The sequence below is a fragment of the Sebastes umbrosus genome, chromosome 22 (genome assembly GCF_015220745.1).
Source record: "Sebastes umbrosus isolate fSebUmb1 chromosome 22, fSebUmb1.pri, whole genome shotgun sequence".
Lineage (NCBI taxonomy): Eukaryota > Metazoa > Chordata > Actinopteri > Perciformes > Sebastidae > Sebastes > Sebastes umbrosus.
Genome location: NC_051290.1, coordinates 21,379,321 through 21,393,365, shown reverse-complemented (window position 1 = coordinate 21,393,365; position 14,045 = coordinate 21,379,321). Strand labels below are relative to the sequence as shown.

At 41.0% G+C, this 14,045-nt stretch overlaps 1 protein-coding gene and 4 non-coding genes across 6 annotated transcripts in view; 1 reads left to right on the top strand and 4 right to left on the bottom strand.

Moving 5' to 3' along the window:
• The window catches only part of LOC119481539 (meiosis 1 associated protein), a 47,328-nt gene that overhangs the window by 19,219 nt on the left and 14,064 nt on the right, over positions 1 to 14,045 (top strand). The gene's annotated exons all lie outside the window — the stretch shown is intronic.
• Positions 1,252 to 1,323, bottom strand: trnaa-cgc. The gene has a single exon. It is a non-coding gene; the product is annotated as a tRNA-Ala (tRNA).
• On the bottom strand, positions 1,694 to 1,765 carry trnaa-cgc. Its single transcript has one exon. It is a non-coding gene; the product is annotated as a tRNA-Ala (tRNA).
• trnaa-ugc lies at positions 2,109 to 2,180 on the bottom strand. Its single transcript has one exon. It is a non-coding gene; the product is annotated as a tRNA-Ala (tRNA).
• Positions 3,618 to 3,689, bottom strand: trnaa-ugc. The gene has a single exon. It is a non-coding gene; the product is annotated as a tRNA-Ala (tRNA).

Genomic DNA, 14,045 nt, shown 5'->3' with positions numbered 1-14,045 from the left:
GTTTGTTTATGTTAGCCGTGTGTGGCTGGTTTAGGTTTCCCGGCTGTGAGTGGCATTTCCGTGTCTTTTCAGTAGTGCACAGATAGTGGATTATTCCACTGTCCATTAATCTCAGCTAGATAACAGCTAATATTCCTTATATATCCAACAACTGTATAGTACAGTAGTGCAGTATGCATGTAAGAGATTCTCATATGGTGTCACACAATGACTTCTTCACAGTATTTGAGAGTCAGCGGTGAAGTAGAAACAGGCTGTGGTGAATGAATACACCCTTGTTGAAAGCAGCAGATCTCTGAGTCTATAAATGGTGTGAATGTCAGTGAATCACAGTAGGAGTTTGCATATGAATGATTCCACTCCTAACAAGTTGTTCCACCATCAGAAATAGACATTTCCACTGAGACACTCTGTGAAAAATCTCCATACCTGACAAACCATAATGCCGTTTCATTGACTAGAGCATTTTTTTTTCATATCTGAAGAAGTATCTTGATATGATACTGAGCTGCTGGTGGCTTGAAAAGCCACCAGCGCTTCATGTCACATAGCTTTTGAACTCCTGTGATGGAATGTGACACCATTCCTCCACAGAAAAATGTCATCATTTGGTATTTTATTAATGATAGTGGCAACTGTCTCAGCCAATGATGCAGAAAAGTTCATCTTACACTCCTCTTCCTCTGTTTCTCAACGGAGATGACTCCAAAATAGCTTTTTGTCTCTGATGCCAAATGAGCATGATTCTGTTGAAAGTTAGATGAAAATCCCATCAACAAATAACTGAGTGCGTTGTGTGTATCCTTGAAGTCAAACAAACGTATTAAATGCATTTCCTTCCTCATAAAACATTGATTTTTTAAAATCCTGCATTGTTTCCATTCATATTTCTAGCTTGCAGTCTTCTTCTTCACTGCCTTTGTTGGCGCGTTCTTACGTTTCGTCTTAGTGCATTACCGTCATCAGTAGTGTGATGAATTTGTAAGTCAGTTTCCAGCATATTGTATCCGTAATGCAGCGGTTTCCACCCCAAAGTGACACTCGTCTACGTGAAATAGGTGGGGGCCAGAAGCTTGGTGACTTCTCACAAGGCTGGTGGTGACCTGCAGCAGCTGGCGAGCTAACAGTCAGCTCAGTAGCTCACAGAGCTTGTGTTTATTTTCTCTCTGTTGTTCTATTTACTTTCCTGTGTATCTTTTACCCAAACTCTTATTTCCTCATCCAAGAAAGGACAATTATTGTAAAAACATCTGGAGATGCTGGGGATTGAACCCAGGGCCTCATACATGCGAAGCATGCGCTCTACCACTGAGCTACATCCCCTCCATAATAAGCTTTACATTTAAATTGACAGATGGGTGTCTGAGATAATGAGTTTGTTCAAAGTCAGCTCGTTAGCTTAGCTCGGTCGCAAGCAGGACAATAAGTTCACACAATATGCATTTGTAGCATCAACTTATTCTGACAGAGGAGGTAAAGTAACAATGGATAGACAGAGCTAACAAGCTGCAACAGCTTCTTCAGTTTTGGACTGTCCAGCCCTCTGCCCCCTCATCATCAGCACCATCAAGACAGCTTGCTTTAGGGCAACTGTCACACAACATCTTTTTGTTTTCTCAAGTGAATCCCCTCACCACAGTTGTTTTAAATCCCACTGGGTCTTGTCTGCAAGTGATTTTTTTTATCCAAGAAGTGGAGATGCTGGGGATTGAACCCAGGACCTCATACATGCGAAGCATGCGCTCTACCACTGAGCTACATCCCCTTCATACACTAGTCTATACGTTTCAAATTTAAATTGGCAGATAGCAGTCTGAGCAAATGACCTTACTCAAGGTCAGTTCGTTAGCTTAGCTTGGTCACAAACGGGACAATAAGTTTACACAATATGTATTTGTAGCAACAAATCCTTTGTGAAATATTTCTTATTCTGACAGAGGAGGTAAAGTAACAATGGATAGACAGAGCAAATAAGCTACAACAGCTTCTTCAGTTTTGGACTTCCCGGCTCTCTGCCGCCTCATCATCAGCGCTGTGAAGACAGTTTGCTATTGGGCAATTGTTGCACAACATCTTTTTGCATCCCAGCATGTCCAACCCACAAGAAGTGGAGATACTGGGGATTGAACCCAGGACCTCATACATGCAAAGCATGCGCTCTACCACTGAGCTACATCCCCTTCATATATGTTTCAAGTTTAAATTGGCAGATGGCTCTCTCACCTCTTAACGATAAACATGCTGAAATACTGTTTCTTTTAGACAACAGCAGCGTGACAAAACCGTTCTTCACCAAAACTTTTAATAGTTTATCCTGATCAAGTAGATTTTGAAAATAACTTAAAGCAGATGTGCTATTAGCTGGACTGAAAGTTATTAAAAAAAGAGAGCAAATGGTAAGCAATGAACAGGCTAACTATGAGGTAGAATTACATCCTCTTCATTTTTGTAATTTTCCAAAACAATCAATCAGACAGCCATACACACTTCTGCAGCGACTGGCCAGATGGGCCTTTTTTGGACACCTGCCTGTGTTCACTGCTCAACCACACCAATCACCTCTGTGAGGTCATGTGCTTTCAGACAAGAGAGAGGAGGTGTGGGGCTAAAATAACTACAGACATGCTCTGGTAGCTGGACTCTCCCTTTGACTCCACATTTTTTAATTGAACCGTCACAGTTGGATTTTTCCACGCACCAGGGGGATGTGGCTATGTGTTACCTGGAAAAGCAATATTTTATTTCCTGCATCCCGTTCACTGATCTCTCGTAGCTTTAACTATCACCTTTGTTCCCCTCCTCACTATGTTCATTTTGACACGGTGGCCTTGTTCTGGATGAGTGTGTTTGCACCTTTACAGACCTGTTCCACTCACCGAATACAAGTAATGTTCAGTGACACATTTTGTGTCTATATTTGTTTATTTTCATTGCTTTTCTACGTAGTATTTCTATCTCTATGCAAATAAGTGTGCTTATGTATTTGTGTGTTTTGAACCCTTTTGTGTCTTTCCTTATAATAAGGTGCAGTGTTATGAAAATCCATGTGACGCTTGCGTCTAAAAACTCCCCGTAAATCCCTTTCAAACTGCTGCCAAAATCTGTTTCCTCATCATCATATTTTGACAAATATTCATTCAAACAGTTTTAGTCTTTTTTTTTTCACGTCACTTCTCAGCTTTGTCAAAGCCTTTATTTCATTTGAACACCTTAGTTTGCAAAATGCATCTCAAAGTGACAACGCAGTCATTCCATCCACGTATATTTAATCCCAAAATCCAGGTTTCAAGTGACAGCCGTTATTCTATTCAAACACAGCAGCAGCCTGCGGAGGTTGCGTATTATCCCCTCATTGATCTGTCCTCCATCCATCCACCCGTCTGTCTCACATCAATAACCTCCTTTATTGCCTCTCTGCTTTTGCTCTGAGCTTTGAGGTAAACATTATTTTCTCATCCACACACACCAACACAAACACAGCCAGGTGTGCTCCTCCAGGAGGTTCACAGCGCTGCTACAGTCAGCATGGGAATAGACTGAACCCACAGTCACATATCTTTGTGCATCTTTCACGCAAATTACTAAATGCTGAAGAAGCATTACATTATCAATAAAGATGGAGATGCTGGGGATTGATCCCAGGACCTCATACATGCAAAGCATGCACCCTACCACTGAGCTACATCCCCTCAATCTACCTGTTACATGTTTCAAGTTTTAACTGGAAGATGGCTCTCACCTCTGTGATAAAAGTTTCTTTTAAAATGTGCAACAGCATTACAGAAGTGTCCTTTTCAAAATGTTTAATAATTAATTCTGATTTCCAATAATTGAAACAATATGTATCTCTTTAATTTCTTTTGAAAAGAAGGTGTCTAGGGTGACCAGATGTCCTGAAAAACTCAGTCCCGAATCACGAGCAGTTGTCCCGTATCCTGTCCTATTTGTCCCAAAAATTAGACTAAACCCAAGTTTTAACCCAATAAAACATTAAATACTGAATGTTGTGAAACATTATTTTGGTGTTGCCAAACACAGGGCACTCTTCTGTCCGTAGCCTACATGAATTATGGCTGTTGTAGTTTTTTTAGCCGTGTAGAAGTGCTGCGATTGATAAACAACTACGCATAGCGTTGGCATTGTTGAAGTAAAACATTTACGGAGGGAAATGAAACCATCCATCACTGATATGTAGCCTGGTGTCCTGGAACCTGGTGAACAAAAAACATTACTGCAGGTACTGGTAGGAGTGGGAAAGATCCAAAGAGCAAAGTCTACAAGAAAGAATACTACTATTATTATTACTACTGTTCATTGACACTGAATGTAATGTACGGGAGGCCCCGCCCACTGTGGCCACGTGACCACGCCCACACCCAACTCTCTTGTCATGAATTTCAACCATTCTCATCTGGTCATCCTACCGGCATCCCGTTATTCTTATTATTTATGTGTGGTTTCTGATGTAAAAGTAATTTGTAATTGTGCACATGTAAATCATCAAATTACATTCAACTTCAATCCATTTAAAATATAGGAGGTCTATATAGGAGGTTGTTAATTTAAACACAAAACTAAAACTTATATATCTTTCTCATGTACTGGTGAAATATCCTCACAACATTGTTGGACCTTATATCACTTTCATCTATACTACCTGGGAGCAGTAATCACACTACTCTTTAGTACTTAAATTGACAAATTGATGACTGCATTTTCCTTTAAAAAGCTCTGATTTCCAGTGGTCTTATTAAGGCTACAGGATCCTGAATTAAATGTGATATTAGATATGGAATAAACAATCGTTATTTATGATTCAAATAAGATTAGTTTAGATTTATGGAGAGGTCAATGAAATGTAAATGCTGCATCAGTGTTGTCTGTCATCCAAATTAATGTTAATTTTAATATAATCATCAGAGTATTCCTAATTATTACAATTTGACAAAAATCAAGCGTGTATGAATGGTTTCACCTTGAGAACTAGGAGACTTTTCTATTATATTTACATCTATAGTGTAGTGTGGGAGGGCGACTGATTATGAGGAAAATAGATTTGAGGTAATTATAGTTGTTCAAAATTACTGTAAATCCATATTTAAAAGCACAAATAAGAATATGTATTTGAAATGAAATGAAAACAACTGTTCATAAAACCACATTACTGTAAAAAGAAAAAGAGCTAATCTCGAGTGCTATTTTGTGTTTTGCTGGAGACATTTGGGCTTAAAGGTAAAAGAGAGTCTAAAAGCAGACTCATATCTTGGACAGATAGCTCTTTCAAACTGACAACCCATCAGCCATTCTTGGATCCGTCTCTCAATAGAGAAGGATTATAGCCCATTATATCTCCCCTAATCCTCTCCCTCTCCTTGCAATCTCTCCTCCTTTTCTTCTCTCTCTCTTTCAAACTGCCCACAGCGCTAGCTGCTCAGTGTTTCCCCCTCCAGATTTGTCTTTTCTTTTCCTATCGGTCTGTCCAGTTTGTACGAGAGATAAGTAGCTTTTAAAGAGACAGATGACAGTTGTTGTGGTTAAAAGAATAGAGGGAGTGTGTGTGTGTGTGTGTGAGAGAGAGAGAGAGAGAGAGAGCATGTGTGTTTATGTAATTGAGCGTGCATGTGTTTTTTTACCGATTGTGTCTTATATGTGCTTGAATGAGTGACTATTGAGTGTCTTTGCACCTTTCCTCTCCATGTTTGTGTGTCTATGTGTGTGTGGTCCTCGCCAATATAATTTCCCCATATAATTTTCACTTTTCTTTGAATCTTTCTCTGCTCCACAGGATCTGCCTTGCTTCATCAAAGCGTAACAGGGAGATGAGAGGACTTTTTTCCTCTTCCCTTCTCTTCTCTCTCCAGCTACTTAATTACTTTCTCCTCCTCCGCCTGCGCCTCCCTTTTCCTCTTTTTCCTCTATATGTCTCTCTTTAGGAGGAGAAATTCTCGGCTATGTTTTTTGTCTCCAACTCTCATCCTCCCTCCTACTTTCTGTGAAGTATCCCATTTCCTTTCTGCTTTTATCTTGTTCTCACTTTATCTCTCTTGTATTACCATAGATTTATGATGTATTAACCTAGATTTATTGTACTCCGCTGCCTAAACCACTTGAGATTTAGATTAGAACTAAACTCCATTCAATAAAATGCTGCTTTCACACCAGTCTGCAGCTGTGAAACCTAGTGTTTAGGATACCAAGATCTTTGTAAGGTACGAAATTATGTATAGCAGTCTCAAATAGAATCAGCTTGTTACTGTAATGAAACAATACACTAAGGGGAGCCTGTTCTCAGTCTATACACGCTACATCAGATCACAATTGACTATATACAGTACATGTGGGAAATATTGTGGGTGTTCTGCTTTGTGTAATCATGTTAACTGTTACACTGCCTGCAGTACTGTGCTTCTTTATTATCTTTTGTGACTGCCACCTTGAAGACGCTACGCTCTTTTTGTTTAGAAGTGCTTTCCATCTCCTTATTTGCCTCCTGCGGATCACTTAAGCCATTTCCACACCCCACACAGTTGCACTTGGATCAGCATACATCCCGCAAATCCATTTTGAGTCGCAAGAATAATGACTCTGAAAATTTGTGTCCCCTGAGAGGAGGATTATAATCCACTGGCCCACAGCCAAAGATTTATAAAAGGGGTAAGACGAGTCTTCATCCTGAGGGCTCACAATGAGCCTTATTTCTTGTATTACATTACAATAATAATGTGAATGGCAACTTCTCCACTCAGTTTCCCTTCACTCCACAGGGAGTTAAGACCTGCAGAGCAACAACCCTGGAGCTTTTTCACAGATCCTTTTTGCAGAGCAAATGCTTGCAACTGTGATGCATTAGCTGTGGTCATCAGGACAGTGAAGGACAGCTTCCTGACCCCATATGAGACTAAAGACTTAATCGGCTCAGCCTTAAAGAAGCTCTATATGATACCCAGAGCATTAATATAGCAGTAGACAACTATTAGCTATGTAAAGATATAGAGGAGTAATGTCTACCTGAGCAGAGAATAAAGTAACTCTGTGGGTGTTGTAATCAGAGCTGCTTCGTACTTTGTTGACATTGCCGGGCCGGCTGTGTGTGCTTTTAGTGCATGTTAGTGCATGTTAGTGCATGTGAGCGTGCCCCACTGGCTTCAAATGTAAGTGATCAGGCTGGTCTCATACTCGTTTGTAGCTATACCTACAAAAAGTAATGCACTTTGTATCTAATTCGTATATATCCCACAAAATCAATTTGTATGTAAACCACATAATTGTGAACCAGGAAGTATGAAGAGCGATAAAAATTGGGTCCAAAAAACACCAGACTTTCACCAAGGAGACCAAGTTAACTTTGATTTATTTGTCACGTAACTTCCGTACTTAGGTTACGCCACTAACTCGTAGTTATTACAACCCAAACCACCATCTTACTCTTAAACATAAGTCGTTTTATTGCCTAAACCTAAGTAGTTTCCTGTGAAGACAGAAGTTTATTTTGAAAAAACTATATGTAACGAATGGAAATGGACGTATTTTGCTGGAAATTCGTAGGAAAACACACGAAAAATTAGGAATTACTTTTCGAAAGATATCATACGAACAGTTGTATGAGGATACATTAAAGTGATGAGAGTCGTCCTTCCGAGCACAAATGTATTCAAAAGTTTAGCTGAAGTTGATATGAGGCTTCAGTCGTCAGAGTTGAACAAATCAAGTGGATATTTTGCAAAGTTAAAGTCTTTTTAGTCTAAAATGATGTCTTTTTGTGACTTTCCTTCCACCTCAGCTCAATGGGGAAACAGTTATTTTGTTTCCCCCCTTCAGGAAACCTAAAGATTTTAATTAGTTTAATAAGTTTGTAATTTCATCCTGATTGTGTGTTACCCTGGGAGTAACTCGAGGATATTATTGGTGGTATTTGTGACCTGCTCAGTACATCAATCTTGTGCAGCAAACTCCGGCGTAAACCCAACTCCTGTGGGATGTTAATAAACACCATTCCTACATTTTTGTGTAATTGGTTCTGCGTAAAAACAGCTTTCCACCCGACTTTTCCTTCTCAGCTACGATTACAACCACACACCTGCAGTCGTTCACTCCCTCTCAGGCTCTTTCTCTCTCATTCAGTGCGTTTTCCATCACAGTCAGCTAGTTCAGTTTAGTGTGTGGTGAGTAAAAGTGCACAGAGGTGCGCAGGAGGAAACCCCACCCAGACCTGCTGACAAACTATACATGCACACGCCCAAACACAGCTACTGAAGTACGTTCACACAGACAGGAAGCACACTGCACACACACACACACACACACACACATTATTTGGCCATAGATTAAACAGCAAGAATGTAGCAGGAATGTGGAGGAAAACTGTATTTTCTCTTATTAAATCATACGTAAATGTGGTTTCACCTGATTGATACGAAGATGCATGATTTATAGGAGAGCATGTTTTTCATTTTGACAAACACACACACACACACACATGTTGCCAAGGTCAGGCTGTTCACACCTCTGTGTGACGTTGGCAGAGCAGCAGGTGGTCGTACAGATGGAGACCGGCATCACTCTTCACGCCAGGATATGGAACCTATTAGTCCCACACTGAGAGACGGCTGCTTGCTCCGCATCACGCACACACTATATTCTTCATCTAACCCCTCCTAAAATCAGTCCATCTCCAGATAAAACTTTTTAAATCTCTAACCATTTTCATCCCAGTCTGTCAGAAGGTCACGAGAAAACAAATCTCATAGAGATTAAAACAGATCATTGTAGATCTACAGAACAGCCAGACTGACATATTCATAACTAAAAAGTTGATATCAAACAGCTGATACATTCAAGGGTGGAGTCTTCCTGTGGTTTGCGGTTTTTCAAATACATATTTTGCAGCCCAAGAGAGCAATTTCAGTCTCTCTTGCTCTTTCTTTCAGAGCAACAGATGGTTGGTTGAAGAAAAAAAGAGCAAGAGAGTGAGCAAAGAAAGAAGCATAGAATCAAAATAAGGAAAAAGCTCCTCAGAGTGGCTATTAAACACCCAGAGAGTGCTGTTACACTTCCTTTTCTCCATTCTCTGACTACCTGCATCTGTCCGCCACTATCTTGTTCTGTCAATCATATCATTCCTCCGTCTCCATCACCTCTCCCTAGTCTTCAGTCTGGACCGAAATAAGGGGGGTTGACCAACCAATCGAAAGTCTGATATTGCCATTCATAGGACCACTAAAAATATACTAAAACTTTTAATTTCTGTGCATTTACGGCATAAAACTCCAACCTGCTGGGATTGTCTTATCATCACAAAACAGCAATTAAACTCTCAATTTCTAATTTCTGTTTCATTTGCCTGAGGTTGGTTTATGTCTTCAGTTACAATCACCGAAATGAGTCTAAACTGTTGAATTGGCTATCTATATAACATCAGTTAATCTCCCGTGCAGTCTCTGCCTTCCAAATATCCCTCTCTCATCTCTCCTGTAGTGACGCACTCTCTCTCTTCATCTTCTTCATCTTTTGCTCGTTTCTCACAAATTTTCCACCTCGATTTCCATCTCATTTCCTCTCTTCTACAGAACCTTCTCTCTACAGCAGTGTTTCACAAACTTTTTTTTCTGGGGATCCACTTTTTAAAAATGACAAACCATCGCGACCCAATTCGCAACAGGTCTTATCTATAAATCTTAAGGAGAGCGAATTTGTGCGTAAATGAACGTTTCTGATCATTTTTACTGCCATTTCCGCATCACCTCATGTTATCTTGAATAGGTAAACCAGACATTTTGAAACGATATATGTTTGATAAATTACGACTTGTTTTTGAAAACATATACACATGTTAAATGCTTTATAAATAACACTAAATAAATGCATTTAGGCGGAGTTAACAGGCTCTTGTTTTTCCCTCTTATCAGTAAAACAAACAGAATATACGATATCCTTTCATAGTAGATTCAGTGTTATAAGTAGGCTACAATTATCAGAACAATACGAACATTCAGGCTCCTTCATGTGGCTCAAAGGTGTACTGCAGATATAAATGTTAAATTAAAGACTAATGTAAGGAAGAAATTCTGCAAATTTATTTGGCGACCCTAATAAAATCTCCAGAGAACCACCTGTGGATCTCGCCCCAGTCTTTGGGCCCATAACCCAGAAGTCGATGGATAGAAACCATTCTCTGCTAACAGTCTTTTTACTGGCATCTGGGCGGTCTCTTCCATTGCTTTCTCACTGACATCACTCTGAATGGGTCAACGGCGTAATCCAACCAGAGTTAATGGTCCTCACCCTGGGACCTGTATCACAAAGCGAGAACGTGATATGTAATATGAAATGAGATGAAACAGTGATATACAAGCAGGAGAATTTGGTTATAGCGCCAGCAAAAAGTGCGAGGGGTGCTGTAAAACTCATGATCGACCTTGAAAAGAAAGTGGGATAGGGCCCTAAAGTGGGGGGTTCCCCTTGGCCCCCGTACTTCTGGCGCCCATGGCTAAGAGTGTTGCTAGAGCTGGGCAGTCTCTTCCACTGCTTTCTGACTGACATAGTGACACATTTATCGTCACTCTGAATGGGTTAACAGCGTAATATAACCAGAGATAATTAGAATGGGGAGGAAAGGTTATTTAAGTTACTTTGAACATGTCATGGTTGTTGGTGCCAGAAAGGCTGGTTTGAGTATTTCAGAAACCACACACTGTCCTTCCTATATTGTTGCTTTATAGTGGAACCGGCTGTATGTCTACAGAACTGGTTAACTTATGGGATGTAAAGCCCCATTGACTACAGTATTTCTCTAACTACTGATTATAAGAGGACCAAATCAGTGCTCTTTGTGCGTATCTCGGTCCCTCTTCCTGTCCTCTTTATCTGTATGTGAGCATACACAGATAGACTGTGTGTCTCTCTCATCTTGGCTTTCAAGCCACTTAAGGAAAACAAGGTCATTCTTCCCTTCTCCTTTGAGAGGTTTGTTATTTGCTATCACCCCTCCAATCTCTCTACCCCGCTCCCATCTCCTCTCTGCGTCCTCTTTTATAGGTCTGCTCTGTCACCAGCATCTTTCTTCCTTTCCTTTTTTTTCGGTTTTCTCTCAGAAGTGCGAGGGAGTCACTATGGGAGTGAGCTTTTGTTGATTCCTGGAAAGTGGACTTTTTTCATCCATAATTGTTTTATTCAGGACAACTGTAATAAACTGTTGTCGTTGTCAGGTCCTAAAAAAGTACACATCTGTCAATTTCACATCATCCCTCCTGGTTTCCTTCTCTCCTCTCTTATGTGCCTCCATGAATGCTGTCTCCAGAGCTCCTCTCATCCTCTGTCCTCCTGTCTTTCTCTTCAAAGAAGTCGTCCAGCTGCCATCCTCTCTGAGCCTCCGTAGTGTCCTTCTCTTCCATCTCTCCTATTTCCAGATTCTGCTTGAGACCAGGCAGTTGATCTCCTGCCATCCCTTTACTTCTCTGTGTCTGCTCATCAAGTATCTGTCACCATATCTCTTCTTTTTTTCCTTCAGTGATGACGGACAGATAACAGCGCTGTTGTTCCCCCCCCCCCCCCCCCCGCCCCCCCCCCTCCCTAGTCCTCTTGTCCCCTTCGAGTGTCCGTCTGCTTTAATTGTCCCCGTGACTGCATGGCTTTATCAGAAGTGACCGTGAGGCAATTAGGTCACACAGCCGCTGGTGTGTGGAGTGCCCAGACCAGATGATCAATGTCCTATTTGTCGCGGTCGCAAACTACATCAGTGAGCTATTCATCATTAATGCTCGCACACAGACACACACTGACAGAGACAAGGACAGAGCATGTGCTGTCGATGTCGCTCTGGATGTCGGAGGGAAACTCCACAGACAGACAATTCATCAGCACTTCCTTTGTGTTTATGTATGATGCGTCACAGTATTGCCTCACCTCCATATCAAGTTGATGGATCGGTGCTAAGTAAGGATGTTGTTATTTAGATTACATAATTAAGTGTTACCCGGGTTAATTGAGATTGATTTCCTAACAGGATAATACTTTTTGTAAGATATAAATATTATATCATTATGGAAAGCTGACATATTTGTGTTATTTAACCTGAAGAGATCATTCTGGTTAATTTCATCTGGGGTGCTGTTGCTGTAGCAACATGTTAATTGCTGAGATCTGTCAATAACTGAAAGCGATAACTTGGTGAGTACAATGCCATCATAAGCCATAGACTATATAAGTGGACGTAGTCACCGTGGCGTCACACATTGGTTTTGAAGCCTCGAGTTCGTCATTTTGGCCGTCGCCATCTTGGTTTTTTGGAACCAGAAGTAACACGAGAGGGTGGAGCTAAGTACAACCAAACGCTGAATAAGACATTTTCAGGCGACCAAAATGTTACAATTAACTTTCATGAACTGAAAACACACTGTGAAAGTGTTAAAGTTGTAAGACGAAAACACGGACAACTCCCAGACCGGACAACGCCGTGGTAGCGACCTGTCAATCACAAGGTAGCCCCGCCCTAAAGCATCCCCTGCTTTATGGTCTATTTGACTCTAAATGGGAGCATAATTTACTAAATGAACATCATGCTGTATTGAAGAAGACTTGGAAGCGATTGAGACCATAAACTCACGTTTACAATCAGCAGCGTAACATAATTGAGAGCGCACACATGCACATACACGCACAACCACTCCAGACAACTGCTATGCCACCATGGAGAGGCTCACCATGCAACTCCCATCCTGCTAACCAGCAACCTGAAACCAATTTATCAACATGAATTCAACAGCCTGCTCTGAACTCAGCAGTCAAATGCTCTCACAGAGAAAGATTTCAGTACATTTTCCAACATATGAGACGTAACAATTACAGCGCCATAGATTTAAATCCCTGATCCCACACCATAATAACAATAAGAAACCAGTACTCACCCATTAGAAGTTTATCCTACAGGTCTTATGCTACGCAAAGTCATTAAAAACACTGCTTTATGAACCATGTTCTGGTCTTGAGCGACGCAGCGCGACGTGGCACGCCGTTTTGAGCTGAACTTTTGTCAGATGCAGGTGAGGAGGTCGGGAATGCCAGGGTGAGCTGATTAGGGGAATGGCGACAGTGTGTAGATGGGTGTGGCAGACAGGTGATGGTGGACAGATGGAATATGGCAATGGTTTGATTTGGAGAGCAAGAAATGTGTCTGGAGAAGAGGAGCAGAGAGACAAAGTGTGACAATCCAAGTTGTAATAAACTGAAGTTATCCTTAAATGAGCAATTGTAAGTATTCACTGTATTGAAGAATCACTAGGAAAGAAACTCATTTCCTCCCAGCTCAGTTGTTTTGTATCTGTCCTCTGACCTCATTGGAGGGGAAACAGAAACAGTTGTGTTCATCCATCCATTATCCGTAACCCCTTATCCAATTCAGGGTCGCGGGGGGTCTGGAGCCGACACTGGGTGAAGGCGGGGTACACCCTGGAGGGGTCACTAGACTATCACAGGGCTGATAAATAGAGACAAACAACCATTCACACTCATATTCACACCTACGGGACATTTAGAGTCAACAATGAACCTGCATATCTTTGGACTGTGGGAGGAAACCTGAGAACCTGGAGAAAACCCACGTTAACACGGGGAGAACATGCAAACTCCTTAAATTGGAGCAAGTAATGTTGATTCATCACTCGTGATTTAATGAAATATGTAAAAAGAAACGTCTCCACTCTGTAGATCCCTTAAGTGCAATTTATTGGCACATCTTAACGTAGTGACGTTTCGAGCAGATGCTCTTCTCCAGACTTAAGATTAAGTCTGAAGAAGAGCATCTGCTCGACTTCAGGGATCTACAGTGTGCGGACCTTTTTTTACATTTGTCATTGCCGTCTTCTAGCGGTCTGGCACCTGCCTACTACGGCTTTGGATGTGTGTTACCACCTTACATTGTTTCACTTGTGAGTCAGCTCATATTCTATATATATTGAGGGACACACACTTAATGTTAACTTATCACTTTAACTTTTAATGCCAAATTTTGACAAACTGTTGATGTTTTAATTCACCTTTCAGTAACGTAG